This window comes from Solea solea, chromosome 19, assembly GCF_958295425.1.
Source record: "Solea solea chromosome 19, fSolSol10.1, whole genome shotgun sequence".
Taxonomy (NCBI): Eukaryota; Metazoa; Chordata; class Actinopteri; order Pleuronectiformes; family Soleidae; genus Solea; species Solea solea.
The window spans coordinates 23,050,329-23,070,873 of NC_081152.1; the positions used below are offsets into that span (position 1 = coordinate 23,050,329).

At 39.2% G+C, this 20,545-nt stretch overlaps 1 long non-coding RNA gene across 2 annotated transcripts; it reads right to left on the reverse strand.

The window, feature by feature from the left end:
- Window positions 1–10,113: 10,113 nt before the first annotated feature.
- LOC131446492 (uncharacterized) lies at window positions 10,114–12,247 on the reverse strand. 2 transcript variants are annotated; one of them, XR_009233927.1, is made up of 2 exons: window positions 11,095–12,247; window positions 10,114–10,379 (listed from the first exon to the last, which is right to left on the reverse strand). It is a non-coding gene; the product is annotated as an uncharacterized LOC131446492 (long non-coding RNA). The 2 variants fall into 2 exon arrangements; XR_009233928.1 differs by having other exon boundaries at window positions 10,747–12,247.
- Between the last annotated feature and the right edge of the window lie 8,298 nt (window positions 12,248–20,545).

Sequence of the window (20,545 nt, forward strand, 5' to 3'; positions counted from 1 at the left end):
CATCTGCCGGGTTGTTTTGTGAGTCCACATAGCGCCATGACTGGGGATTGGTGAGCTCTTATATTTCCGCTATCCTGGTTCCCACAAACACTTTGTACTTACAGGATTCCGACTGCAGCCAGGTAAGAACTGTTGTGGAGTCGGTCCAATAGATGTATCAAATCAAATCAAATCACTTTTATTGTCATTAAGCTGTACATACAACAAGTAGTGCAACAAAATGAGAGAGCGTTTCACAGGGATCTAAAGATTTAAATATTTAAATACACATTTACACCCCCCATACACACACACACACACACGCACATTCACACTTCCCTTAGACGTTAAGCAGCAATTGTCAGTGTAGAGATCAATGTAAATGATATATAGCAGCAGCCTGTTAAATTGCAGTATGGTTAAACATTGCAGTACAGTTAAAGTGCCAAGTGACATGCTATGTAATTACAAAAAGAGAAAAGAAGAAAACAAGGCTGGAGAGAAATACAGCAGAACAGATTAAGGTGCAATAGTGATTGTCGTCCAGATTCATATCAGCAATTCAGCATTCTGACAGCTTGTGGAATAAAGCTGTTGATCAGTCTGTTGGTTCTGCCTTTTATGCTCCGGAAGCGTTTGCCTGATGGCAGCAGTTCAAAGAGTTTGTTGAGAGGGTGTAAGAGGTCATTGACGATGGTCAGTGCCCTCTTCTTGCAGCGGGACTGGAATGTAGTCGTGTATTTTGAGAGTGAGCTCCTTCTTCAGCACTGCTGCAAGTTGAGCTCCAGTTAGAGCAGCACAAAGCTCTAGCCTGGGCATCGAAAGCTGTTTTTCCGGGGCCACACGTGATCTACCTGCTAGGAAGGATACTTGTGTACCGCCTTCTTCAGAACTTGTGCAGAGGTAGCTCACTGACCCATATGCTTGCTCTGAAGCATCACTGAAGATGTGAATTATCCTGTTGCAGGTGGAAGGGTTTGAGTTTAAGTTAGTGTAGCACCTGGGGAAGGTGATCTCAGTGAGCTGGGAAAGTTCATCTTCCCAGCATGTCCACGCTTTGAGCAGGTCCTCGGGTAAGTCAGGGTCATCCCATCCCCGTTTTTTCATCCAGAGTTTCTGCACCAAGATCTTGGCTCTGGTGATATATGGGCTGATATATCCTAATGGGTCGAATTGACTGGCGAGAACTTTGTATATAACTCTCATTGTTGGCTGCTCTCTGACTGAAGGAGCCGGTTTATAGCTCAAAGTATCCGAGCCCTAGGGCCAACTCTTGTGTGTCATGACTGTTCTGGTTAAAACCAGAGTTTTGCACTCTCTGATGTGCACTCAATCGGTAGGTGTTCAATCACCTCGGGGTGGCTGGTTGCCCACTGACGGAGTTCAAATCCACCTTCTGCTAGTAGACCCCGTAGCTTGTTGGCTAGTGACTTGGCCTGTTCAACTGAAGGCAGACTTTGCAGCCAGTTGTCCACATAGAAGCACCGTTCAACTTCTGTTTGCACGTCTTCATTGGGCTGACTGTTGTTTGTCACATGGGTTTGCAACGTGAACGTTGCACAGCAGGGGCTTGAGACTGTTCCAAATGGCAGGACTAACCACTGGTACACGTCGGGAGATTCAGTGTTAGCATTCCGCCAGAGAAACCTGAGGTACGGCTGGTCTTCAGGCAAGAGACGTACCTGGTGGAACATCCCCTTTATTTCGCTACTGATGGCCACCACATTCTCTCTGAATCGCAGCAACCTTTTTTCTGTACTGCGTAAATGGGGAAGTACAGCTTCTTTGGGTGATTTCAGCTGAGGCAGGTTCCCTTTCCACAGCAGTGGTGTGGCGTATCTTTGAACACCATCCACTTCGACCCTTACAGTTTTCCCTGCCAATGTCTTGAGCGCTTCTGAGTCCGTTTTGACCTGGTAACAACCTTCTCGCTACGATACAGCAAAATGTCCTGCTGCCATAAATGTTCGACGTGAGTGAAGAGATCGACTTGAGGCGAGTGAGCAGCGGTGAATAAGCATTGTGAAGAGGGGAGAGAATGCATTAGGTACCTTGATGGACCTTGTAGAGTCCAGCCCATTTCCGTCTTGACTGCAGCCGGACCATCTGGCGGACCACATCGAAATGGCTCTGTTGGGAGAATGAGGTGTGGATGGTCGGCCCCTATTAGAAGCAGTGGTTAGGCATGATTAATGGCAGGGATGGGCAAGTACACAGGAAATTCTTGAGAGTATTTTTCCCAGAGCAACTATTATTTTCCTCTGAAAGAGTAATAGAAAATCATTTTGGTGCACAATTTATCCAGAAGCCAATAGAGTGGGATTGAAGTAACAGAGTAAATTCTATTGGAGTAAAACAAACCACGCCCCCCAATTTGCTGAGTTGAGTTTCGTTTCAGCCGCCATGACACTTGCGCTCAATCACGGTCGTCACAGACTTTAGAGGAGCTGAACATACTACGTTCTTGGAGGTCGAATCAATAGAATGCAAGGTAAGTTCATTATTTTTAGCTTCATTTAATGTGATGGATGAAAATTCAACTCATTGAACTGCATTATCGGGGTTTAATATCATATTGAATGTCATATTAAATGTCATATTGTAGCTTGGGCTAACACAACTTTTATCTATCAACGGATATATGGTTAAAGTATAAGACAGTGTAGGTTTTGTGAGCAATTGTGTTAGCAAGAGAGCAGCCGGTGCAACACGTGTATTTGACTCTGAACAGAATGCCTAAATTGGCGCTGGCCGACGGCCATCAATTGATACAGTTGACTGTACAACCAGCGTGTCTTACTTTGAACAAATAACAGCCTTTAATAGATGGATGAATCGTGTATTAACGGGAGAGTGTCGGTTTTGTGAGCAATTGTGTTAGCAAGAGAGCAGCCAGTGCAACAGTAGCACGTGTGTTTGACTCTGAGCAGAAAGCCTTAATTGGCACCGACCAACGCTTGTCACTTCCGAAGCAGTTTGTGTGGACAACTAAAGTGTTTGACTCGGTTTAGAAGTAAGGCGATGGTCTATCAGCGCGGGTTTCGTGAGCTCCTGTGTTAGTGAGAATGGAGGTGTAACACATGTATTTGACTCTGAACAGAATGCCTTAATTTGCGCGGATTTTTTTTGTTGCTGTATCTTAAATGGAAAGCCTTGTTAATTTATTACAGTAATTTTATAACAGCATTATGAATAAAGTAACCTCATTAGAGGCACAACACCACATTGATGTTATCTGTTTTATTATTTGCATATTCTGGCATAGTAGTTTGTAGTTACTGTGGGATTGTGCATCTAATTACGTAGTTGACATTACATTCTCTCAACTTGTCACTGGTGAAATTAGCAAATGGCTGTGTATATGTTTGGTTATATAATTGACATTAACTTTCTTCCCTTGTCATCAAGGATGCAGGCTGTAAGAGTGAAGTACAGAGCACGCCAAAAGTACATTTGTTATGAGGGGCAACTGACTTTCAGATGCTTTTTGGAATGTGGTGAGTGAAACATGTCATTATCCACAGACATGAGATATTATTATCATGAGCTTCATATGTTTGTAGGTTTTTTAGAAGGATCATTTCAACTTTACGTGGTTGCAATAAAAGTTGTCACAAACAAGACAGCATGACTGATGTTCTACATACAATGGAGATTATAGATAATGTTTGCTTCTAACTTCTGTCCAGTTGGGTTTTCAAATAGAAAGAAAGCTGGATATATGTCATCTTAAACTCACCAACTACATAAAACTTACAGTTCAAGTCAAAAAATCTATTTAAACTTAATTTTAAAAAAGAAGGGGGAGTCTAGTTGTGATGTAATTCTATAATATTTTTACTGAATTTTTATTCAACTATGTGCTAGAGATGGGTACAGGTGCCAATAAGATCAAAGCTTGAATCTGGTGCAGTCCATCAAATGGTGACATTTATGTTTTAAGTACACATTGTCCCTTTAAATAAATTAATAAATTGATAAGTGGAATTTACCTGTAAGAGTGCACAGAGTCAGTTTTGAGATTACATCAACCATTCAAGAGAATGATTTACTCTTGATCTGTTTGTTCTCTACTAAACTCAGTAAATCCAACAATAAGGTTGTGCAATCTTGACGTTGTCATTACAGTTGCCAAGAAATTTGACATTCCAACCCTGGACCTCAAAGTTTATGATGACTCAAAAACGGAAATTGATGAGGAAGCGTTTGAGTTTCTTGTAAAGAGTCAAGACCTTGGAGTGCTGGAGATATGTATGCCTGTAAACCCAAGTCTTGATGGTGAGTTAAGCCTTATATATATTCATACATTTCTGCCTTTCTAAACATTTTCTGAATTAAAGCTGGACATTATGTTGTACAATTGGTATCATGTTAGAATTTGAAGCAGTTAATCTTAACAGAATCAGAATCACCTTTATTGTCATTATATAGGGTGACCATATTTTCATTTGGGAAAACCAGGACACCTTGTCGGGGGGGGGGGGGGGGGCTTTAATAGTATTTTATTATTATTCAATTATACCGGTATATTATATTATATAGATAGAACTATATAGATAGAACAAGATATTTAGTTGGTTTATTAAAAATGCTTTTCAGTAAAAGTCAATAACAATAACTCCAATAACAAATGATAATTTTATTCAAAATGTATTTATTCAAAATGCTTGAGTCAACAATTCCTGTAATGAATGAACAGCTCTTTTTGAGCAATGCACTAGTGCAGTCCATGGATCTGTAACTGTTGTGGTGTTTCACTGTGTGAAATGACCATGCAGCCTCCGCTGCATTCACTGCATCCTCGTTCCCTGGTCTGAGAAAGTACTGTGTGATCGAGCTAGCACTACCCTCGCCTCGGACAGCTGTTTTGTGCTTCTCTGTGTCCAGGTGGATTTTCAGATCTCTTGCACCTCCATTGGACACCGAGACATATGTGCCTGCTTTGCACACTGTGCACAAGGCTTCCCATTTGTCTCGACCCGATCTGAAAGCCGGGAAACTCTTTAGCAATTCGTCGGTAAACGAGCACTTGCGCTTCGGCATGTTGCTTGCGTATGACTGACAGTCACGTTGTCTACGTTCTGATTAATAGGGCTGACAGCATAGGGGCGGGGATTAGGGTACGTCGCACGCAGCGCCGTGGGCAGTGCCCTAGTGCATGTAAATGTAATGGTCCAAAGAAGGTCATTTTAAAAACCAGGACATTTCCTCACTTTCTAAAAATAACCCGGGACACCCGGGACAGGACGTGAAATACGGACATGTCCCGGGAAATACGGACGTATGGTCACCCTATCATTATACAGTGTACAACGAGATTAAAGGACAGTTCTAGTAGTGCAAATGAAAAGATAAGAGTGGAGAAGAAGAACGAAACAGTGCACCAACACCTTCGACAAATTAGAAGGATATGTAAAAAAAAGTATTCAAGTATTTACAGTACATTGTACAGCAGAGTGGTTGTATATTGCACGGGTACGAAGTGTACGAACATTGCACAGTTTGGAAGAGTTACTTAGTGTTAAGCACTCTAAACGTCATCTTTTCTGTGCTAACCTGTCCCTTCCAATCCCAAACCTGAATTACACGCACTTTGTGTAATTGTTTGTGTTAATGACAGCTGTCAAATCTGAATGTTTGCTAGATTCATGGAGCTCCTCTGCAAGTTGTTCACTTGAAAGCATCAGTGGAGACAAGGAGGGGGACTCTGATAGCACCATCATATTGCAGCCTAGTCCTACTACAAGGTGTGCAAATGAGGATGCTTCTCTAGCTAAAGTAAGCTCGGCAGATTTTCTTCCATATTTTAAGAATGTTTTTAAACAGTTATTTCAAAATTTAAGATTGACAAGTAGTCAAAAAAAATCCTGAAAAAAAAAATTCAACCTGAGCAACATATTTGTTTCTTGATTACATAAAAATTTTAAAAATCTGACTTATTTAGAAAATTGAAAACATTCTGAGTAACAAACCTGGAGGAGAGAGGATCCTTAATGAATATGCCCGGACAAAAAGCCTAACCGATACTAGACGACGTGATATGGTCAAGATATTGGTTGCACATATGACAAGTGAACATGGGTATGTTAACACACCTAAACATTTGATTTGACTCAGTAGTACAACATCCCTCCTTTTAACATGTGTCAGTTGCATCTAATTCTAAAATTTTATCTCATGAAGTGACGATGTATCTGTGTGTCTGTCTAGGACGAGTCCGTCAAGGCGAGTAAAAGAGGACTATGCAAGGGGCATTACTGCCTTGTTTCCATACTTGGCTGATCCTAGGAGCAAGTTTGGCTGTGTAAGTCAATCAAGACGTCGTAAGTCTAACCCATTTCTCCTTCATCTCTCTGTTTTCTGAGACTCTGAACGTCCGTATTAGGTGGCTTAGTCCAATTTAAGATTTTTTTTTTTTTTAATGCCCATCTTCACTTTCACAAAAAAGCCAAATATTAGTCAACCTCTTTATCTGTGGTATGTTACAAAGGAAAAGTATGAACATATTTTTAACCAAAACTAAATGTATTTTTACTTTAGATGGGAGTGGGTATCTAGCATGGAGACTGAAATTTGTCCAAAAGGAAGCATCAGAGGGACAAAAGAGGAACGGCAGACAGTCCCCCACACAAAGAAGTATGTTTATTTTAATTGTACGCTGACTGAAAGTCTAGTTCATGACATGATTGGAGAATGATTATATGAGGGGTTTGTTGGTGTGCAAGAAATCATTCAAAGCACTTAAATTTGGGTCAGATTTTGTCAGTAATCTGTAAAATGTCTACAATGATACAGTTGGTCCAGAAGGTGATCGAGAACCCTTTGTGTAGGAAAACTGGCTAAACACAGACACCCTGTGTTCAGAGGCTATTGCACTGATGAAGTATACAGCAGATGAAGCAGTTGTCAAGGAGAAGATAAAGCAGACCTTCACCTATCGCCAAAAGATGGTTCATGACCCAGTGAAGTCGTCTGACATATTCACAGCGTTTCCAAGATTTCTAGACATTGCAGGATTGGTATGTGGTTTTCAACTCCCTCACTTTGAAACTGTGAATATCCTTCATAACAATAGTATTAGAAATATTCACTGCTCTGTCTTTACTTATTCCATCTTGTCTGCAGATTGAGCAAGATTTCAGTCTGATGTTTGGTGATGCCGTCTCTGCAAGGTTCCTGGAGAAGTGGCCCACAGTCTACAAAAGCAAAGTCCTTCAACAAAGCCGTGGCCTCACGAACTTCAAGACCTGGTACAAAATGCTGAATCGACTGAAGAAGAAGAAAATGGTTAGCTGGAAAGTACTATAATAGAAGTGGTGATTGTTTTTGCTAGATAAATGGAATCACTGTTATTAGTAAAAACACCTTCCTGAATTTTCTTTTTTTCAGGATGGGACAGTGAAATATCAGCTATTTTGGTCCTTGTCCACCTTCTGCCACCATCACCTCATGGTCGCAAGGGACCAGAAAAGCTCTCTGCCAGAGAAGCCAGTGACCATCTTGTGAAGTTCATTAAGGTGAGGTTATAGTTTAATGCAATTTGGAAGATTTGCGCTCATGATAAAATATATTTTCTCAAGCTGTTAGTGAACTGCTACTTCTCTTAATAAACTACATGAAGTTCTCATGTCACAGACCGGGACCAGCATCCAAGGGCATCTAACAGCATCACAGAAAGCCGTCAACCGTATCTACTGGCTGTGGGAACCCAGAAAAACGTGATTCGCAAGTACATCATCATTGACAAATGCCATACCATGCAAGTCACCGGACTCTCTCGCCTGTTTTGATGAGCTTTTCAAAGCTCATTTTGTCTTTGGTACGTCATACAACCACGATCTGGCAAATAGATGTTGCTACCACTAAAGTGAGTCCCAGGGTTGCTGAAGTGAGGGCTCGGATGCTGCACTGAGTTGAGATGAGATGTTGGGTTTTCTCTGCAGATGTCACCAGGTGGATGTTAATTCCCTCATAAAGCAGTTTAAGTTGGTTCATGGTCTTTGCTCAGGAAAGACTCTTCGTCTTAAGTGTGGTCAAGCTGGTTGTTTACAGGTTTATGGAACATTCTCTGGTTTTCGAAAGCACCTTAATACAGCACATAATGATCATTGGTCTGATCCTGGTTCTGACCCTGGCGAAGGCCCCTCTACAACTGAAGATGTAATATCAAGTAATTTAGAAGATTTGCCATCAGCAATTCCCCCTTCTTACCCCCTTCTTGTCAGTAAGAATCTTGTAGACAGCTGTGCTACAACAGTAGCTGAACTTAAAGAGGCAGGTGTAGCTGAAACGGTCATTAACTCTTTGGTGACTTCAATGGAAGAGATTGTTGATGATGTCTACAATCAAGCAAACTAATCTGTGAAGAAGTGTCTGTCATTACAAGAGCCAAACAAAAGTGAAGTTGAGTGTAAAATCGATGAGTGTTTTGAAAAAATGGAAAATCCTTTTTGTGTGTTGAACTCCGAAAGTAAGAGAACTAGACAGACAGACAGACGACTTTATTAATCCCTTTGGGAGGTTCCCTCGGGGAAATTAACATTAAGTAACTAAGTATTTCAAAATGAAGTGGGGAAGTGTGGACCCAGTTGAATATGTTCTTGGTACAAGATTTGATACCCTGCGCAATCGGACTAGTGGAGGCTATGATCAAGTGGTGGTTACTAATAAATTTATGTACATTCCAATTTTTAAAACACTACAGTTCATTTACAGTCACCCTAATATAAAGGAGATGGTGTAGGCTGATTCCAGTCCAGGGGAAGATGTTCTCAAGGACTTGTGTGATGGGGAACTTTTCAAAAGTCATCCTCTGTTTTCAAAACACAAAAATGCCATTCAGATTCATATTTTCTATGATGATTTTGAAACTTCAAATCCTTTAGGATCCAAACGGGGAATATATAAAGTAGGTGCAATCTATTTCACCTTGCGGAATTTTTCTCCAAAATACAATTCAAGTTTAGGCAATATTCATTTGGTTGCTTTATTTCATGCCCAAGATATCAAAACATATGGCTTTTCTAAAATACTAGATCCGATTGTGCAGGATATTAAAATACTGGAGAGGGATGGCATTAAGCTTCCCCTTTATGATCAGCCAGTATATGGAACTATTGTTCAAGTTACAGGTGACAACCTTGGTCTTCACTGTTTGTTTGGTTTTGTTGAGTCATTCAGTGCCAGATATTGTTGCCGCTTTTGTCTTGCTGAGAAAGAGGACTTTCAAACAGAATTTGATGAAGATTCACCTAAGATAGTTTTGCGAACTCGAGCACTTCATGAGGAACACTGCCAACAAATGGAGACAAATCCCAGGCTTCCCTATGTGATGGGTGTTAAACGGTCTTGCATTCTGAATTCCTTGCAGTATTTCAATACTTGTGACAATTTCTCTGTTGATATTATGCACGATATCTTGGAAGGGGTGGCACAATATGAAATGAAGCTGCTTTTACATCACTTGATAGACAACTACACAACACTGGAGGAAATACACACAAGAATAAAGAATTTTAACTATGGCTATGTTGAGCAAGCCAACAAACCACCTGAAAGTGAAGTTGGAACAGGACAGAAATGACTTGGGGTTGAATGCCATTCAATCCTGGAGTTTACTTCGCAATCTACCACTAATTTTTGGAGATTTAATCTGTCCAATTGACCAGCTATGGTATTTGTTTTTGCTTTTACTCCAAATTGCAAACATCGTATTTTCCCCAATTTTATCAAAAGGTATTACAATATTTTTGAAACACTTGATCGCAGAACACCACAGGTTATTCAAACATTTGTATCCAAACAAGAGGCTGATACCAAAGCATCATTTCATGGTGCATTACCCTATGTGTATTTTGAAAATCGGACCTCTTTTGCATACCTGGTGTATGCGCTATGAAGTGAAACATAATTTCTTTAAAAAACGAGTTAACAGCTTCAAAAACATAACTAAAACATTGGCGATTGTGGCGACACGAGGTATGGGGAGGTGCCTTTTTAAGGCAGCATCGATAAATTTAATTGTTGCCAGACAACGCCACCCTGGGAATTTCACCCAGGGATTTCTTATAAGTGAACTCACCCCAAATAAAGGGAGGCACTGAGGTTCGTTATGCAACGAGACAGAGACGGCAGTTCAATAATACAAAAACACTTTTATTTACACAAATTTCTATTTTAAAAGTAATATAAAAGAATTACTCACGTAAGGGGACATATAAGGGAAACCAATCAGTGCTGAGACCTACAGCGAAAAACCGTATCCAAAAGAAAAGGGGATCCCAGGAACACCACACGTGAAGCAAATAAAAGTAAACAAAACAAAGAAGCTACAAAGTGCTAACACAACAAAAAGGGGACACCGTGACCAGGACACCAATCCACCACCGTAGGCTCAGCACCTGAATGGGGGCGACCAGAAAGCAACAAATTAGAAAACAACAAATAATGAAACAAAACAATAACTAATAACAAAAGAGAAATCAAAGAATTAATTGTACAGGAATTATAATAATTAAACCCAATGACAAATAAACAAAATTCTATATAAAAGCAACTGGAAAGCAACCCATAATAACCCAAAACTAACAGAATAATTGTAATTATGGGTTACAGCAAAACAAATTACAAACGAAAGTAAAGAAATTACCACAAAAGTACAAAATCAAATATATGTTATATTCCCACGCTGTCCTCTCATGCAAGTACACACACACACACACACACACAGTTAAGATGAGGCTGCGCCAACAATCGAAGATGCGTTACCAAGCGACCGCTTCGCCCTGCGAGCAACGGGTGAAGCACGTACACTATCACCAGCCGAATAAACGGACAAGGCGATCAGAAACTGGGTGGAGCAGTGAGTGTCCGGCGTAAGGCGAAACAATAAGTCCCGCAAACACACAGTTCCAATGCGGCACAGCAATCAGTCCAAATAATCTCTTCAACTCAGGGAAAGAAGTGGAAACAGAGTAGAAGCAAAGCAGCAGCGGTTCTCGGAGCGGGTTAGTCGGCGCTGCGCCGTTACGGTCAGTCGTCCTACGATGAAGTGAACAAACAATGAGAAACTTATGAATGGCTGGAGGAGGAAGCTAAGACCACTGCACTACATACCGATCAGGCGATCCCGGCCAACACAGCGTGGGACGGAGGAATCACGCTCCCCGAGAGCGACCAGCGGCGGACAGTGAGCGGCACACAGCGCGGCACACAGCGCGCAGCCAGCAGCAACACCCAGGTGGACCTTTATAAAACAATAACATTAGCACTGGATGGGCGACATACGTGAGAAGTGCAGCCGGCAGCCCACCTGTAACCACACGAACGCGGAAATGGAGGAAGCACAGGAGTGACGCGACCCAGACTCCAGCAAGCAAGGGGCTGACAGGTGCTTTACGCCCGCCTTTATGTGGCAGTCTCCCACGGTGATTGGGTGGAACTGCAGCACACCTGACAGTTACCAGGACAATGAACTACGTATTGCCACACAAGGAAACACCAAACACAAATGGCATACAAGTGGCAGACATTTGACCCCAGCAGAGTGACAACAGGCCCTTGTAAAATGTTGTCTTTACAAGTGATGGAATGGGGCTATGAGATGGCAGGGATGCTTCAGTTACCTGTTGACACCAAGGTATTAAATGTGAGATGGGCCAAACACAATGGAACTGTGTATCGTCCAGGTTTAGTTGTTTGTGTGAGAGTTCATTGTGAGATGCCAGTTTTTCAGCGAATCCACCATGTTGTTGTCAAAGATGAGAAATTGCTTTTGGTAACTATTTCCTTACAAACAATATGTCTCGATGAGCATTTTAATGCTTTTAAAGTTGTGTGCACAAAAGTTGGACCTCATGTAGTTGATGTCAAAGAGCTTTTTTGTCATAAAGCGCTTGACATACAGACATCATATGGTAGTGATAATTCAAATCTGTTCATTGTTCCATACCATTTTCTGTGAAATGTAAAGGTGCATAATAACAATGAGCTTCCAACTCTTAGCATCACATCAAGGGAATATGGCTGTTGTGTCAATAGGGTCCATTGGCTTTTTTCTGTCTTCTTTTACATGTTTTATGTAGTTTCATTGTATTTTATTTGAATATATGGATTCTATTTGTTGTTGAACAGGCCACAATTTTGATTTCTGATAGTATGACGTGGTGCTTCTTCAAACACATCTGCTGGTATTGACTGGTAACATGGTGGATGTGTTTTTTAAATATCTTGCAATGTTTTTATCTGTTGCATTAGTTAGTGTAATGCAAACATGTTTTGATTTTGTGATTATTAAATGTGCTAAGGTGCTTTGCTTAATTGTTTCTGATTTATTGTGTTCAGAGAAACTTCACAAATGTCACTCCAGACAAGTGATATGCATTTCTGAATGGAGTAACATAAAATGTTGTATTGAGAAAAAAACGGTTAAATAATATTAAACTATATAGTGTTGAATATAATCATATTTGAGTGAAATAGAATTCTATTTTGAGTGACATTATTCTAATAAGAGTATCATACTATTGTATATGGAGCAGAATACAATCTGGTGAAGAGCAGAATATGACTCGGTATGGAGTAGAATATAATTCTTTCTGTAGTGAATTCTAATTCTATTTTGAGTGAAATATTATTCAGTATAGAGTAAAATACATTGAGGAACGTGACTGTAGAGTTATTTTAATTTTATACAACATGGAGTAAATTATCATCATGTAGAGTAAACTATGGACACTAAATAGAGTACAAACTACTCTGTAAAATTCACTCTTTGGGAAGAGTAATTTTTACTCTATTTAGACTGGGATCAAATGTTTCTTCAATTTGAGTAAAATTTACTCTGACAAATTTCCTGTGTATCTGAGGTGATGGTATTTTCTTTTGAGAGCAGCTTCTGGATAGGAATGACTTCCTAGAGCTAGCTCTTTAGCTGTAAAAGCATGCTGTATTTGGAAGTTGTGATTGGGACTGGTAGCAGAGGACACCATGAATGACACAGATGCCCCATGAATAGTACAGGTGTCTTGTCGCACAGTGGGCAGATGTAAGTTCTCTGGGCTGCCATGGAGTCCTAAAGCCTGAGCTGCCTCGTGAAGTAGAATGGTGCGCTCCGATCCATAATCGAGCACAGCGTAAGTATTGACTGATGAGTCACCATTTTTCAGGATGACTCGAATGACTTTGAGCAGTACTTTGTTGCTGCTAGTAGGTCTGTCCACGTACAGTGCTTCAGCTGTAGAATTGACTGCAGGGGTGCTGTCGGCAGAGACTAGACGGCTGGGTGTGGGGGTAAAGCCTTGACTTGCGTTTACCTCATGCAGCACCTCTAAATGCTTTCCTTTGCATTTCTTACATCTTGCCTTTAGAGTGCATTGTGATGATAAATGCTCGCGACCACACCTCCAGCATCTCTGGTTTGAACAAATCCAGTTATCTATTTGCTCCGTTGTGAGGATTTTAAAGTTAGTGCACTGGTTCAGAAAATGCTGAGTTGTGTTGCAGAATGGGCAGAATTTAGTTGGTTCTCTCGTATTTCCCTTGGATTCGCAATTTACTGGTTTCCTCTCTGTCTGCTTCTGCTCACTGCCATGGAGTACAAACGTACTTTTGGGCCGGGCTTCACGTGCTTGCTCTTTCCTAGTAGTAGGGCGGTCTCTGCTGGCACTGTTAGTGAACTGCGGGTTGTCCTCTTGCACCGTGACTTCATACTCCAGCCATTCTGACAAGTGCACTAAAGTTGGAATGGGTGTCCTGAGAGGGTTTATGTATCTCTTAAAATCTGATTGAGCATTCCTACCAGAGCACGTACCTTTAAAGCAAACTTCCTAAATGACTTGGTATCTCCACTCTTGATGTTCGGTTCATCCATGAGCTGAGCAATACGCTTCAGTGCTAATTGGTGAGGTTGACCGTATTGTTCATTAAGAGCGTCCATAGTGTCACTGTAAGGGTAACGGCTGCTGCAGTATGAATCAGCTATTAGTAGAGCCTCCTCCAGTTTCAGATGATCCAGTAGAATCTGATATTTAAACTGTTGTGTAGCATCCCGTGGCAGAAGGTTATCAAGGGCAATCTTGAGACGAGTGAACTCTCGTGGATCTTCATTCACAAAATGGAATGGTTGGAGTCGGCCCTCGATATGTCCGTTCACTGCGGGATGGTGAAAACATACGGTGTTGGCTGTATCTAGGGGATTCATATCTGTTGGCAGGTCTATCATTATGTTGATAGTAATTTGAATGTCTGTCATCAGAGTAGGTGGACATGGGTCTTCTATGATCATCTGTCTGGTAGAATAATAACGTCTGTTATAACGCTGTTGTGAAGACTCACGGTGGCGTGGACTCGGAGACTCACGGCGGCGTTGCTGTGGACTCGGAGACTCACGGTGGCGGCGTGGACTCGTAGACTCACGGTGGCGGCGTGGACTCGTAGACTCACGGTGGCGGCGTGGACTCGGAGACTCACGGTGGCGGCGTGGACTCGTAGACTCACGGTGGCGGCGTGGACTCGGAGACTCACGGTGGCGCCGTGGACTTAGAGACTCATGGTGCTGGCGTGGACTTGGAGACTCACGATGCCGTTGGCGTGGACTGGGAGACTCACGGCGGCGGCGTGTACTAGCAGACTCACGTTTATGAATTGAACGTTTAGGTCTGATTTGCTCTTCTTCTTGAGTGGAAATCTTGTCTGCAGTAATTATCATCCGGCTCGAAGGACCATGAAAACTATTTTGGCTGGTATAAAAACTTTGTGGGGTAGATAACCGCTGCTGTATGTCCGGCTAGAACATAATATTGTCCATTTGAGCAAAAACCGGTCCAACTTGTCTTTAACGTGTTTACTTCGAACATGTGTGGTTTCTGCAAATACAAATACAGACAGAAAATAAACTAAATATGACATGCAGGTGTTTCTTCTGTGCTATACAACTTAGCTGAGGTTATAATATAAAGTAAGTTCAAAATACGACAATTAGCATCATTCATAACACACATAAAAAACCTATAATCACAAATAAGTATTTATATTAAGACACACAGACAGTAATGCACGCACACATGATTAATAATTGAGAGGGAGAACTTGAACAAAATCCCGTTATTCTTAACATCCACTAGAGGCATGGGTCCTAGCTTTAGGTGGCCATAAACATGCCTGATTAAATTTTTTCTACTGTCCCATAACATAAACCTCACCAATAAAGTTAAAATCTTATAAGATATAGTTATAAACCTTCAGTGTTTGATTTTGCAATGATTTCACTGTTTGAATGTGTTTTTCTATTTGTGTCTGTTTTTGTGCGCATTCAGCAGGGATACGGCTGTTTTCTGATTTTTTTCATTTTTCTACTGTCCCATAACATAAACCTCACAAATAAAGTTAACATCTTATAAGATATACTTCTGTACCCTCAGTGTTTGATTTTGCAATGATTTCAATGTTTGAATGTGTTTTTCTATTTGTCTGTTTTTTTGCATATTCAGCAGGGATACGGCTGTTTTCTGATTTTTTTCAGTTTTCTACTGTCCCATAACATAAACCTCACAAATAAAGTTAACATCTTATTAGATATACTTCTGTACCCTCAGTGTTTGATTTTGCAATGAGTTCACTGTTTGGATGTGTTTTTCTATTTATGTCTGTTCTTGTGCGCATTCAGCAGGGATAAAGGCTGTTTTCGGATTTTTACATTTTTCTACTGTCCCATAACATAAACCTCACAAATAAAGTTAAAATCTTATAAGATATAGTTATATACCTTCAGTGTTTGATTTAGCAATGATTTCACTGTTTGAATGTGTTTTTCTGTTTTTGTCTGTTTTTGTGTGCATTCAGCAGGGCTATGGCTTTTTTCAGATTTTTTTCATTTTTCTACTGTCCCATAACATAAACCTCACAAATAAAGTTAACATCTTATAAGATATAATTATATACCTTCAGTGTTTGATTTTGCAATGATTTCACTGTTTGGATGTGTTTTTCTATTTGTGCTTGTTTTTGTGCGCATTCAGCAGGGATACGGCTGTTTTCTGATTTTTTTCATTTTTCTACTGTCCCATAACATAAACCTCACCAATAAAGTTAAAATCTTATAAGATATCGTTATGAACCTTCAGTGTTTGATTTTGCAATGATTTCACTGTTTGAATGTGTTTTTCTATTTGTGTCTGTTTTTGTGCGCATTCAGCAGGGATACGGCTGTTCTTTGATTTTTTTCATTTTTCTACTGTCCCATAACATAAACCTCACCAATAAAGTAAAAATCTTATAAGATATAGTTATGAACCTTCAGTGTTTGATTTTGCAATGATTTCACTGTTTGAAGGTGTTTTTCTATTTGTGTCTGTTTTTGTGCGCATTCAGCAGGGATAAAGGCTGTTTTCGGATTTTTAAATTTTTCTACTGTCCCATAACATAAACCTCACAAATAAAGTTAACATCTTATAAGATATAATTATATACCTTCAGTGTTTGATTTTGCAATGATTTCACTGTTTGGATGTGTTTTTCTATTTGTGCTTGTTTTTGTGCGCATTCAGCAGGGATATGGCTGTTTTTTGATTTTTTTCATTTTTCTACTGTCCCATAACATAAACCTCACAAATAAAGTTAACATCTCGTAATATATATTCTGTACCCTCAGTGTTTGATTTTGCAATGATGTTACTGTTTGGATATGTTTTTTCTATTTGTGTCTGTTTCTGTGCGCATTCAGCAGGGATACGGCTGTTTTCTGATTTTTTTCATTTTTCTACTGTCCCATAACATAAACCTCACCAATAATGTTAAAATCTTATAAGATATAGTTATGAACCTTCAGTGTTTGATTTTGCAATGATTTCACTGTTTGAATGTGTTTTTCTATTTGTGTCTGTTTTTGTGCGCATTCAAGCAGGCATACGGCTGTTTTTTGATTTTTTTCATTTTTCTACTGTCCCATAACATAAACCTCACCAATAAAGTTAAAATCTTATAAGATATAGTTATGAACCTTCAGTGTTTGATTTTGCAATGCTTTCACTGTTTGAATGTGTTTTTCTATTTGTGTCTGTTTTTGTGCGCATTCAGCAGGGATACGGCTGTTTTTTGATTTTTTTCATTTTTCTACTGTCCCATAACATAAACCTCACCAATAAAGTTAAAATCTTATAAGATATCGTTATGAACATTCAGTGTTTGATTTTGCAATGATTTCACTGTTTGAATGTGTTTTTCTATTTGTATCTGTTTTTGTGCGCATTCAGCAGGGATACGGCTGTTTTTTGATTTTTTTCATTTTTCTACTGTCCTATAACATAAACCTCACCAATAAAGTTAAAATCTTATAACATATAGTTATGAACCTTCAGTGTTTGATTTTGCAATGATTTCACTGTTTGAATGTGTTTTTCTATTTGTGTCTGTTTTTGTGCGCATTCAGCAGGGATAAAGGCTGTTTTCTGATTTTTTTCATTTTTCTACTGTCCCATAACATAAACCTCACCAATAATGTTAAAATCTTATAAGATATAGTTATGAACCTTCAGTGTTTGATTTTGCAATGATTTCACTGTTTGAATGTGTTTTTCTATTTGTGTCTGTTTTTGTGCGCATTCAAGCAGGCATACGGCTGTTTTTTGATTTTTTTCATTTTTCTACTGTCCCATAACATAAACCTCACCAATAAAGTTAAAATCTTATAAGATATAGTTATGAACCTTCAGTGTTTGATTTTGCAATGCTTTCACTGTTTGAATGTGTTTTTCTATTTGTGTCTGTTTTTGTGCGCATTCAGCAGGGACACGGCTGTTTTTTGATTTTTTTCATTTTTCTACTGTCCCATAACATAAACCTCACCAATAAAGTTAAAATCTTATAAGATATCGTTATGAACCTTCAGTGTTTGATTTTGCAATGATTTCACTGTTTGAATGTGTTTTTCTATTTGTGTCTGTTTTTGTGCGCATTCAGCAGGGATAAAGGCTGTTTTCGGATTTTTAAATTTTTCTACTGTCCCATAACATAAACCTCACAAATAAAGTTAACATCTTCAGTCAGTCATCATCTACCGCTTTATCCTCCACCAGAGGGTCGCTGTGCCAATCTCAGCTACATCGGGCGATAGGCGGGGTACACCCTGGACAGTTCGCCAGTCCATCGCAGGGCCACACACAGATAGAGACAAACAACCATTCACTCTCACACTCACTCCTATGGTCAATTTGGAGTGTCCAATTTACCTATCCCCACATCGCATGTTTTTGGACTGTGGGAGGAAGCCGGAGTACCCGGAGAGAACCCACGCACACACGGGGAGAACATGCAAACTCCATGCAGAAAGGCCCTTGTTCCAACCGGGGCTCGAACCGGGGTCTTCTCGCTGCAAGGCGAGAGTGCTAACCACTACACCACCGTGTGGCCCAAGTTAACATCTTATAAGATATAATTATATACCTTCAGTGTTTGATTTTGCAATGATTTCACTGTTTGGATGTGTTTTTCTATTTGTGTCTGTTTTTGTGCGCATTCAGCAGGGATACGGCTGTTTTCTGATTTTTTCATTTTTCTACTGTCCCATAACATAAACCTCACAAATAAAGTTAACATCTTATAAGATATACTTCTGTATCCTCACTGTTTGATTTTGCAACGATTTCACTGTTTGGATGTGTTTTTCTATTTGTGTCTTTTTTTGTGCGCATTCAGCAGGGATACGGCTGTTTTCAGATTTTTTTCATTTTTCTACTGTCCCATAACATAAACCTCACCAATAAAGTTAAAATCTTATAACATATAGTTATGAACCTTCAGTGTTTGATTTTGCAATGATTTCACTGTTTGAATGTGTTTTTCTATTTGTGTCTGTTTTTTTGCGCATCAGCAGGGATACGGCTGTTTTTTGATTTTTTTCATTTTTCTACTGTCCCATAACATAAACCTCACAAATAAAGTTAACATCTTGTAAGATATACTTCTGTACCCTCAGTGTTTGATTTTGCAATGATTTCACTGTTTGAATGTGTTTTTCTATTTGTGTCTGTTTTTGTGCGCATTCAGCAGGGATACGGCTGTTTTTTGATTTTTTTCATTTTTCTACTGTCCCATAACATAAACCTCACAAATAAAGTTAACATCTCGTAAGATATACTTCTGTACCCTCAGTGTTTGATTTTGCAATGATTTCACTGTTTGGATGTGTTTTTCTATTTGTGTCTCTTTTTGTGCGCATTTAGCAGGGATACGGCTGTTTTCTGTTTTTTTTTCATTTTTCTGCTCTCCCATAATATAAACATCACAAAGAAAATTAACATCTTATAAGATATACTTCTGTACCCTCAGTGTTTGATTTTGCAATGATTTCACTGTTTGGATATGTTTTTACTATTTGTGTCTGTTTTTGTGCGCATTCAGCAGGGATACGGCTGTTTTCTGATTTTTTTCATTTTTCTACTGTCCCATAACATAAACCTCACCAATAAAGTTAAAATCTTATAAGATATACTTATAAACCTTCAGTGTTTGATTTTGCAATGATTTCACTGTTTGAATGTGTTTTTCTATTTGTGTCTGTTTTTGTGCGCATTCAGCAGGGATACGGCTGTTTTCTGATTTTTTTCATTTTTCTACTGTCCCATAATATAAACATCACAAATAAAATTAACATCTTATAAGATATACTTCTGTACCTTCAGTGTTTGATTTTGCAATGATTTCACTGTTTGAATGTGTTTTTCTATTTGTGTCTGTTTTTGTGCGCATTCAGCAGGGATACGGCTGTTTTTTGATTTTTTTCAATTTTCTACTGTCCCATAACATAAACCTCACAAATAAAGTTAACATCTCGTAAGATATACTTCTGTACCCTCAGTGTTTGATTTTGCAATGATTTAACTGCTTGGATGTGTTTTTTCTATTTGTGTCTGTTTCTATGCGCATTCAGCAGGGATACGGCTGTTTTCTGATTTTTTTCATTTTTCTACTGTCCCATAACATAAACCTCACCAATAATGTTAAAATCTTATAAGATATAGTTATGAACCTTCAGTGTTTGATTTTGCAATGATTTCACTGTTTGAATGTGTTTTTCTATTTGTGTCTGTTTTTGTGCGCATTCAAGCAGGCATACGGCTATTTTTTGATTTTTTTCATTTTTCTACTGTCCCATAACATAAACCTCACCAATAAAGTTAAAATCTTATAAGATATAGTTATGAACCTTCAGTGTTTGATTTTGCAATGATTTCACTGTTTGAATGTGTTTTTCTATTTGTGTCTGTTTTTGTGCGCATTCAGCAGGGATACGGCTGTTTTCTGATTTTTTTCATTTTTCTACTGTCCCATAACATAAACCTCACAAATAAAGTTAAAATCTTATAAGATATAATTATATACCTTCAGTGTTTTATTTTTCAATGATTTCACTGTTTGGATGTGTTTTTCTATTTGTGTCTGTTTTTGTGCGCATTCAGCAGGGATACGGCTGTTTTCTGATTTTTTTCATTTTTCTACTGTCCCATAACATAAACCTCACAAATAAAGTTAAAATCTTATAACATATAGTTATATACCTTCAGTGTTTGAT